The sequence below is a fragment of the Ixodes scapularis genome, unplaced genomic scaffold (genome assembly GCF_016920785.2).
Source record: "Ixodes scapularis isolate PalLabHiFi unplaced genomic scaffold, ASM1692078v2 PGA_scaffold2__306_contigs__length_199485367, whole genome shotgun sequence".
NCBI lineage: Eukaryota > Metazoa > Arthropoda > Arachnida > Ixodida > Ixodidae > Ixodes > Ixodes scapularis.
This window is the reverse complement of record NW_024609857.1, coordinates 121,524,118-121,533,714: the sequence shown is the minus strand read 5'-3', so window position 1 is coordinate 121,533,714 and position 9,597 is coordinate 121,524,118. Positions and strand designations below refer to the sequence as shown.

At 47.7% G+C, this 9,597-nt stretch overlaps 1 pseudogene; it reads right to left on the bottom strand.

The window, feature by feature from the left end:
• Positions 1-220: 220 nt before the first annotated feature.
• On the bottom strand, positions 221-6,444 carry LOC115321324 (annotated as a pseudogene).
• Positions 6,445-9,597: the final 3,153 nt, after the last annotated feature.

Sequence of the window (9,597 nt, the reverse complement as noted above, 5' to 3'; positions counted from 1 at the left end):
TTTCTCAAGTCGCTCCCTGAGATTCAGGACGTAACCGTACGTGGTCTTAACTTCGTAACTGATCTCATCCTCTGTCCATAGTTCCTTGAGAACCGCAAGCGGGCCTCGCACGTGACGTCCGTAGATAAGCTCGAATGGAGAAAACGCGAGGCTAGATTGTGGTACCTCCCTATACGCAAACAAATGTGGTGCGAGGTACCTATCCCAAGACCTAGGCTGCTCATGACAGTTTCCGCAACATTTGCTTTAGGGTGCCGTTGAACCGCTCAACCATCCCATTGCGCATCGGATGGTAGGGAGTTGGGCTGAGATGTTTGACTGCCAACAGGTCGTTGACCTCTCTTATCAGGTCAGAGGTGAAACAAGTGCCTGGATCATAAAAAATTTCGCGAGGAAATTCTATACGAGAGAACATCTCCACGAGTCCTTCTGCCACCGTGGCTGAGTCTATTGACGGCAGTGCTACGGCGTCCGGATAACGTGTGGAAAAGTCAACCAACGCTAGAATGTAGCGGTTCCCCTTAGCTGATGTTGGCGACAGCGGACCGACAATGTCTACGGCAACGCGCTTGAATGGCGTGTCCATCAATGGCATGCGACCAAGCGGGGCCTTGCCCACCTTACCCTTAGGAAAGGTCTTCTGGCAGACATCGCATGACTTGACAAATCTTCGGACTTCATTCTGTACGCCTGGCCAATAAAATGCTTCCAGGATGCGGTCGATGGTCTTCTTTATGCCTTGATGCCCCGCCATGGGACCTTCGTGGGCCATGTTTAATGCCTCAGCTTGCAGAACTTTAGGCAGTAGCGTCTGTTTCAAGATGTTGCCTGGTGACAGCTGATAACAGCGGAACAAGATTCCCTTGTCCACCGTGAACGTGTGCGAGGTGTCCCCCTTGCCAGGAAACACTTTTCCTACTTTTTCCCAACAACCTTGCAAAGTTCCATTTTTTCCTTGCTCTTCTTGAAATGTCTTCTTCGTTATTTGTAGGGAACCGATGTCCACAACAGAGCGCCTGCGACGTTCAGCAGGAGAACTTGTTCCCGCCAAAACTAAGGCTGGTTCATGACCTTCAGTCTCACTGCCGACTTTGTCGTTACATGTCGGAGGTTCAGCAATTTTGGATGATCCCCTCCAGTATGGGTCGGGAAAAGTGGCCTCGTGCGAGCCGGGAACATTTCCCATTATGAAGTCATAAAGCGGTGCTTCTAGGCATTTTACGATCGCGGTACCTTTGAAATATGGTGAAGCGATGTCGACCTTGGCTTCTGGAACCTCCAGTTGGGTGCCGTCTACCAACAGAAGAGTAGCTTTCGACAAGGTAAGTGCTGTTTCTGGGACGAGCGACCGGCGCACGATCAGGATGTTGCGAAACAGCTTGTCCTAACAGTTCACCTTCCGCGACAACAATGTCGTACGTTTCGATCGTCCTCTTTCGGGCAACATCTGCAACCTCTTTGGCCACCTTTTTTCCCCTAAGCTTGAGTTTCCCGGCTTGTTGTGACTCATGGCGTAAGTTCTTAGATACACACGAAGAAGCTTCTCTTGGATCGTTACTCTTCTTCCTACATGTCTTCAAATCATGGTCTGGCCTACGGCAGTAGACGCAATACAGTTGCGTGGGCTTTGAGCGACAGTCAAATGCTTTGTGTCCCTTTTTGTCACAAACGAGACATCTGATTTGAGGCTTTTTGGTGGCTTCTTCACTCTCGTCCTTTGATTTCTTCGATTCCGACGGTTTCCTGAACAACAGCAAGTTTCGCTGACGATGTGCTTCGAGATAATGGTCTGCCGCCTCGGCCGTTACACCGATTGTCTTGCAGTTCCTCTCGCTCAAAAACAACGCCAACTAGCTGTGGCAGTTGTTGAGGAACTGTTCCGCGACATCAATGTCTCGTACACTCTCGAAGCTTGTGGCCGTTTCGGACATTTCCATCCAGCGATCGAAAAAACTGGAGAGTCGCGCGGCGTTCTGCTTTCCAGTTTCACCGTCTAGGGGTTTGCTTTCGCGAAACTTTTCACGGTAGCCTTCCGCTGTGAAGCGAAAGCGTTGGAGTAGCGCGAGCTTGGCCTGATCATATTTCATTGAATCCTCCGGAGATAATCGTCCGAAAACTTTCAGTGCCTCCCCGCCTAGACACATACTCAAAGCAGTGGCTCATTTTTCCTTTGGCCAGCTGTGCGCCACGGCGATGTGTTCGAACCGTTTGAGGTACGCGTCCAAATCATCGCGTTTGTCGTCAAATGCTGGGATTAACTTATGCGGGTTTATCATGAACGACGGTTCTGGACCTGTAGCGTTGTCACCCGTGGCGGCGGATGCTGTTGGGATTGCTGCCTCTGCCAAGCGAAGCTTTAGCTGGAAAGTTTCCTGCTCAAGAGAAGCCAGCGCGCGTCCGGCGTCTAGTCTTTCTTTTGACGCTTCTCTTTCCGCTACCTTCGCGTCCCGTTCAAGCGCTCGTTTCGCCTCTACCCATTTGCGTAAGTCGTCTCCTCCGAGACGTAGCGCTTGGCCCAGAGATATGATTTCCCTCGCCTCTATTTCTACTGTTATGCACCACAAGATTTAAACGGTCTCGTCCTGTCGCGGACGCCAATTCTGAAGAATCATGTGTATCAGGTACGTGAATTCAGAAAGACGAGACCGTTTGAAGTAGAAAACAGCGTTATATTAGAAAGCAATATGTCAAGATGAAAACACACAAATTAAATTTACACACGAAAAACAACGAATGGTATGACTTTGCGGAAATAGTTACAGGAATGCACGTTCGACAGATTGTTCTTGCAATGTCGGCACACTGCTTCAATGCTGCTCGCTAAGGGCAACCCGAAAGTTCACTGTAACACCTTATCGCTTTCTTGTTTCGTGGCGCTGGGTCTTGCGAGGTGTTGTGCGATGGAGCGGCGACAGAGCACGTACCGGAGACCCCAGGGTTCAGCTTGAAGCCGGTGGGTCGGAGGCGGCGTTGGCACGGCGTCGGCGTCTGGGGTGGCGTGTTGGAATAGACGGGGCCACTGTGGTCTTGACGTGTGCTCCGCAACACGTGCACCTGCTTTCAACTAGGGTGAAGGCTTCGCGGGAGCCGGAGGTCAGGCCAGGTGGAAGCCTTGAAAAACCCGGGTCTGGACGCCCGGCGGTTCCCTTCCACACGCTGGTCTGCCTGCTCGAACACACTCCATTTTCTGTTCTCCGCTTTCCTTCTCTTTTTTCTTCGTTGATGCAGGGCACGTGGCACGCGCCACGAGGATGACGCGCGCGCACACAGACAGTTCGTCGCGTGCACAACGCGGCACGAAGATGACCCGGCAAGTGCACATACGCACCGTCGACGTCCGCGCACGTTACAACAAGTATATTTCGAAAATGTGACGAGTTGAGAGACAATGCTTGTAACAGACTCGACAGCTGCCAGGCTTCAAGTGTGAGTAGGGAGATCTTGGTAGGTAGCACATAAATGGGGTGCAGAGGCAGCTACTTCTCAGATGTTCTGTGCTGCGCAGCTTGTCTTCTGCTGCCAAGGCTCACACCGTCCTCTTGGACAGACTCTTGGGGCTCGGGTGGGAGGCCCCAAAGTAGAGCTATACGAGCCCACATTGTGCAGAAAGTCAAATGATGGTGCTGTGCCCAGTACTTTTGCAACCACCGGAACCTGCTTTTGAGCATCCTATTCACTGCTCTACAACACAATATTAAGCAATGCTTTTCATTAAGCTTGGCCTCGGGGGAAACGGCCCACTCGTCACAAGCCCATTCGTCACCGGAGAACTCGTCATAGGCCAACTGGTCACACCGGCATTCTCGTTCTAGGTCATTTCGTCATAGGAACACTCGTCAAAGGGGCCCGCTCGTCAGCGGAACACTTGTCACAAGACGACCGTGTTTTGAAAGGAACGCGGTAAGCCTTGCTTTCTTGCAAAAGAAGTGACCTCCACACTCTCATGCATTTCTGTAAAAAAAGAAAAAAAAAAAAAGAAGGAAGGATGAGATTTTGGATTCTTCACAACTCCGGCACCCAGGTTTCTTTGTTTCCAGGATTTGTGACACGGTTAGGATGCAATGCTTTATACGAAAGACCTGACCGTTTTGGGGTCAGTGCTTTTAGTTGAGAACAACAAATCTAATTCAGGGTTTTTCACAATACTGCAAGACTTTTTTTAAACAGAGCAACTTCGAAACTGGATTTGTGATACGGTTAGGACGGTATATTGGCTGCGCAACGAGCCTATCTATAAACCCAAAGATCTGTTGAAACCTCTCGTCTTCGCAAGTACACGTATGGAAGTCACGAAAACTCAGCGTGGGCCGCCGATGCTACTCTGCCGAGGATATTTGTATGCTGTAAGCAGAAAATGCAGTTGCAGTCTTTATTGGGAATGTAGAGATAGAAAACTCTGCAAGGCAAAACTAACAACTGACGAGTCCCTAAGCATTGTGATGGCCGAGAGTGGAACACATACTCATGCCGGGGATCTTATTGAAACTAATCTTCTCAAGACGCGCTAGGGCAAGAAGAGAAAAGCCGGTAAGATGTTTTATTGTTTTGTTTTAGGTTGGATAGCGAGATTGTGCAGTTTTTACTCGTTTTTTATAATTGTTTTCGAGATAATTATATATTTTTATTTAAGAAAACGGAAGCGATCCCCTGCACCGAATCCTGCTTGATGCTGCCGCCTCAGTAAGTGAGCACGTAGCCTACCAGATGCCTTCCCCCAGCACACTGTAGCGCACTATTCGCAAGCAGAGGCAAAAGCGTCAAAACCCGTATGTGCTCCCGAAGCTGAGTGAAGAAATCGTCATACCAGAGGAATACAAGGTAATTCAAGACCTATTTATATCACCATGTTCTATTGAACTTTACATCGTTTCATCACATGTCAGTGTGAAGGCGAAACTGCAAGAGCAAGCGTAACAGAGCCTGTTAAGTACGCGCGCTCGTGTAGAGTCAAAGCGTCGCTTAAGGCGACACACTTGTACTTAGATTTGGTCAATGCTTTCTATACTGCCGGGTGTGTAGGAGCGTGGACAATGCACATAGCTCGTACGCAGATAACAATAGCATACGTGGCACCTGTTTTATTATTCTGCTCTATACTGCTCCATACTGCAGGGTAAACTTCCTGTAGCAATGCAGCCAAGGGTAGAGCGTGTTATGGAAGTAGTCAAAGACAGGAACGCGCGCGCTCATGCACGTTGACCGCTGATTGAACCTGTGCACACGAGCGTGCGCATCTTCATTCGGCGTTCGAAGTGCACGAGCACGCGCTTTCCTACCTTTGATTGCATTTTCATAACAGGCTACAGTCCTGCGTGTAATTCGCATATCCCAACATGTGCGTGTGCGTTACTTGAGAACGCGATTAAAGCATGCGCCATACGCACAAACTCGCAAGATGGCACCTGCAAAAATCTTTTTTTCGGAAATGTTTATAAGGTTCCAAAGGTTTTTGACAAAGGCATGCCGCTACAAAAGGGGCTGTGCGGCGCCAGTCTTGCTGGACCCTGAAATCAAACCTACGTCGACAACTACAACTCTAGTTCTTTTTTTCTTATCAGCACCACTTCGGCCCCCATTAAATGTTTAGTTCTTCAATTATTCACCGCCTCACGAATATTCATTTGTGACAATATGTTTTACAGGTGTCCGGAGTCCAAGACGAACCTTTCCTTGCTCACGACAGTGGTGTTGGCGACCAAGAGCGCCTTCTCGTTTTTGGCACACCGAAAAACTTTGAGCGCGTTTCCACTGCCAAGGCTTGGTTCATGGACAGAACCTTCAAGGTGACGCCGTCGCTGTTTTATCAGGTGTATACAGTGCTCGGGCTGTACCGTGGTGCAGTGATCCCGCTTGCGTACGCGTTGCTATCGAACAAGCGAGAAATAACCCACCGGCGGTAAGTTCCCATACAAAATAGCGAAAGTCGAGTGTATCACCAGTTTTTTTCATGCTTTTTTCAGTCTCTTCTCCGTCTGTCCAGCCTCCTGTCTAGCGTGGCAGTCGAGGCCATTCACTCTGACTTTGAGCCGGCGGTGATCACAACCTGTTCCAGGGAATTTCCCCAAGCGAAGATTCATTGATGTTTTTTTTCATCTCTGCCAGTCCGTTTACCGGATGTTGTGTAATTTGGGCTTGCAGGCACCCCACGGCAATGACGAAGATTTTGCGGTTCAGGTGATTGGGTTTCGTTTATTCCATCTTAAAGTGAGAGTCTTCACAGAACCATAATATGCACGTGTTTTCCTTATTTTTCACCTCAACAAGCAATGACGGTTCGTTTGTCAGTCGAGCTAATACCTAAATTTAGTCTTGAAAAAATATTTATATCCCTATTTAAAGATCGGGACCAAGTATTCTAAATAGTGCGTACACATTACTCAAAGGTGGAGTTGGAAGAGTTGTGTAGCCATCGTTGTATATGACTTCACAACCAAACTGAGACATTATAGCCCCCAAAGCAAAGCTATATTAAAAAGGTCTGCAGTCAAAGGAGAATGCTCATTCGATAGCTCACAAATTTATTCCTGAATATATTTCCAGGTTACTGCTTTCCATTATAACATTAAAACATCACGCTTAAAGACAGGTCCTTGTTAAAGTAAAATCCAACACCTTAACTCTCTTCAAATATGGTAATTTGTTTTGTCTTCTCTCATAGAGGCGAATGCTACCCGCATTAGCGTTCCTCCCTCCCGCCGAAGTCCCGAATGAGTTCGACGGGCTTCTGGAAGTTTTCCTCACTGAGGCCACAGATTCAGCCATGTACTTCGAGGACACCTACATCGGTCGCAGGAGACGTAATGGTGTTCAGGCTGCCATGTCTTCTACAAGCCTTTGATCGGTGCACGATGCCGTGTTGCAGAATTTGCCATGTACGAGCAACTCCGTTGAAGCTCGGCATCGGGGCTTCCAGGTCTGTGGTTTAGTCAGCAAAGCAATATCTTCCTTATTCATCGCGGCCGGCATGATCTCCAAGTGTTTAAATTAACCTTGTCGTCGTTTTTTTGTTGTTTCAGTCCAATGTCGACTGTTGCCTGCCGAACCTATGGCCTTTCTTCAGGTGTCTGAAGGACGAGCATGCATTCCGAGAGTTGAAGATGGCACAGTTAAATGTAGAGCAACGGCCACCACATCTTGCACGGAAGTACCGAGAAATAATCGAGCGCATCTCAAGAATTTTTGAAGATCACACAAGCAGCTCTGCAGTCGACACGCTACGAAGCATTGCAAGGAACATCTGCTTATCGGTCTGAAGCGTTTTATTTGAGTTGTCTGCAGAATGTTAATAAAAACAACACTTTGTTCTTTGAACTGTGTATTTCAATGACTCCTATCTAGCCCTTGGAATACAATCTAGCGTTACAAGTTTACCACATACGTATCTTTGCAAGTGCACCACATGGTAAGCTTGTATAACAACAACTGTGATTATATTTGATCAGAAAATTATCATATAATATTATATGACAATAAGAGGTGCAAGATCGTGGCTTAAAAACATGGTTGTCGCGCCAAAGGTTATCCAACAAATTATTTTTCAAAGTTACACACTGTGCCTGTAGTGTAGGAATAGACAGAAGTAAATTCGTAGTTCTACAGTCAAACTCCACTCCGTGACACGAGTGTTTCTTGTGACGTTTATTCTGACGTGACGAGAATCCCTCGTACGAGATGCCCGGTGAGGAGTTGGCCTCCTTGACGAGTTCACCTATGACCAGTCGGCGTGTCACGACCGGGCTTGTGACGGTTTATCCTAGACCCGCCTCGGCACAATACACCATCCATTGGTGTTGGGAGGAATCATTGTGCAAATATGGCTTTAGGGGTTAGTCGCTGTCACTTGCACACAACAGTGAGACGCTTGGACTGTCTGCTACGTAGACCACAATGCAGTCAAAAGAGACTTGCCTTGTCTACTGGATTGAGCAAGTTGCAAAGTATGACACAACATATCAAACGAATGCACACACATGTATTTCGCAGATGTGACGAGTTGAAGCACAAAGCTCGTACACTCTAAAAAAAGGGTATCGCCTTACACTCTTTTGTCCCATATAATGCACCCCGAAATTTCAGTGCGACGTACAGCACATTATAGTCGAACAGACGGCCCCAAATTTTACGAGGGGCTTGATAACGGTGCAATATAACTTATTAAATACCTAAACTACGTATCAAAAACCACAGAAAGAACACACTGAGGTTTTGTAGTAAGGCCAAGAGAACCCGGATTATTTTTTTTTTTGCAGTCAGTAACACGTACATTGGCCATTTTAATACGTTGTACCACACGACTATCAAGCCTCTCGTGCAAGTTAGTACCTTCAGATCGACGTCTGTGCGTTGTACTTCAAACTGGAGTTTTGGGGTGTATTATATAGAAAAAAAATGGGGTAAAAATACACCCATTTCTTTTAGAATAACATGCTCGGCAGCTGCCAGGCTTCAAGTTTGAGCAGGGCGACCCTGGTAGGCGGGATATACTAGGGGTGCAGAGGCGGCCAACTCTAAAATTTTCAACGCTGCACAGCTCGTCCTCTGCTGACAAAGATCACACCGTCTTCAGTGTCGACCTCTTGAAGAGCAAGCAGCTCAAAAAAGATAGTGCTATACGAGCCCGCCTGGTGCAGAAAGGCAAATAATATTGATATGCCCAGTACCTTGGGAACCACGGGACCTGCTTTTGGGCATTCTATTCACTGCTCCACAACACAATCTTAAGCAATGCTTTTTTGTTAAGCTTGGCCTCGGGACAGCACAGCATCAATTGGAGTTGCAAGGAATTGGTGTGCAACCATGGCTTCAGGGGTTAGTCACTATCAAAACTGTGAGACTGTATCTGACATGAATGTTTCATAACCTTTTCAGTTGTACAAAAGCACATCCTTCAATAGATAGAGGCCTTCCATGCACGTAGCCAGGGGGGGAGGGAGGCCCATAAGGCCACTAACTTTAACAACTTTGGCTGCCTGACGACTACACAGTTATCTCCATCGCCAAACTGTATCGTTACGACATTTTGACGTCACCACAATCTTTATTATTTCGCCAGTATTGCTCGAACTCCGTCAAAATCCGCGGGGGAAAACTCAATCGCAACATCACATCACGGGACCAAGAGGGCAGCTAATCAGCAAGCGATTGAATTAACTTCATCATTGAGTTTGCGATCTAGCATAGACAGACGGATGCTGGACCGGCACCGTCGACACCATGCGCGATTGAACTGGAACGCTCCAGTAGAACCGGCGAGAATCGGAGCAAGGGGGCAGGTGCAGGGTGAACGCCCTACCTCCTTGTGGGAGTTGGGTGCGCTACAAACTCGGCCACGCGCGCGTCAGCTGACATTTTGTAGTGCCCGAACGAAGTTTCTTTTTCAACAAAAAGCTCCGGTGTTTTTTGCCCTTTTTTAGTAATTGAGTGTGATGTAAACATTAACATCCAAAACTTTTAGCGCTCTCCAGTGGGGTTATGTCACACGTTGAGTTACTCGCATACTTGCAAGTGGAGCAAGCAGTCTACGAAACAGAGTATTTTGCGCGTTCCTTTTCCCCTTGCTGGCGTGAGCCTTCCCATCATACATTTTTCACCATCAAA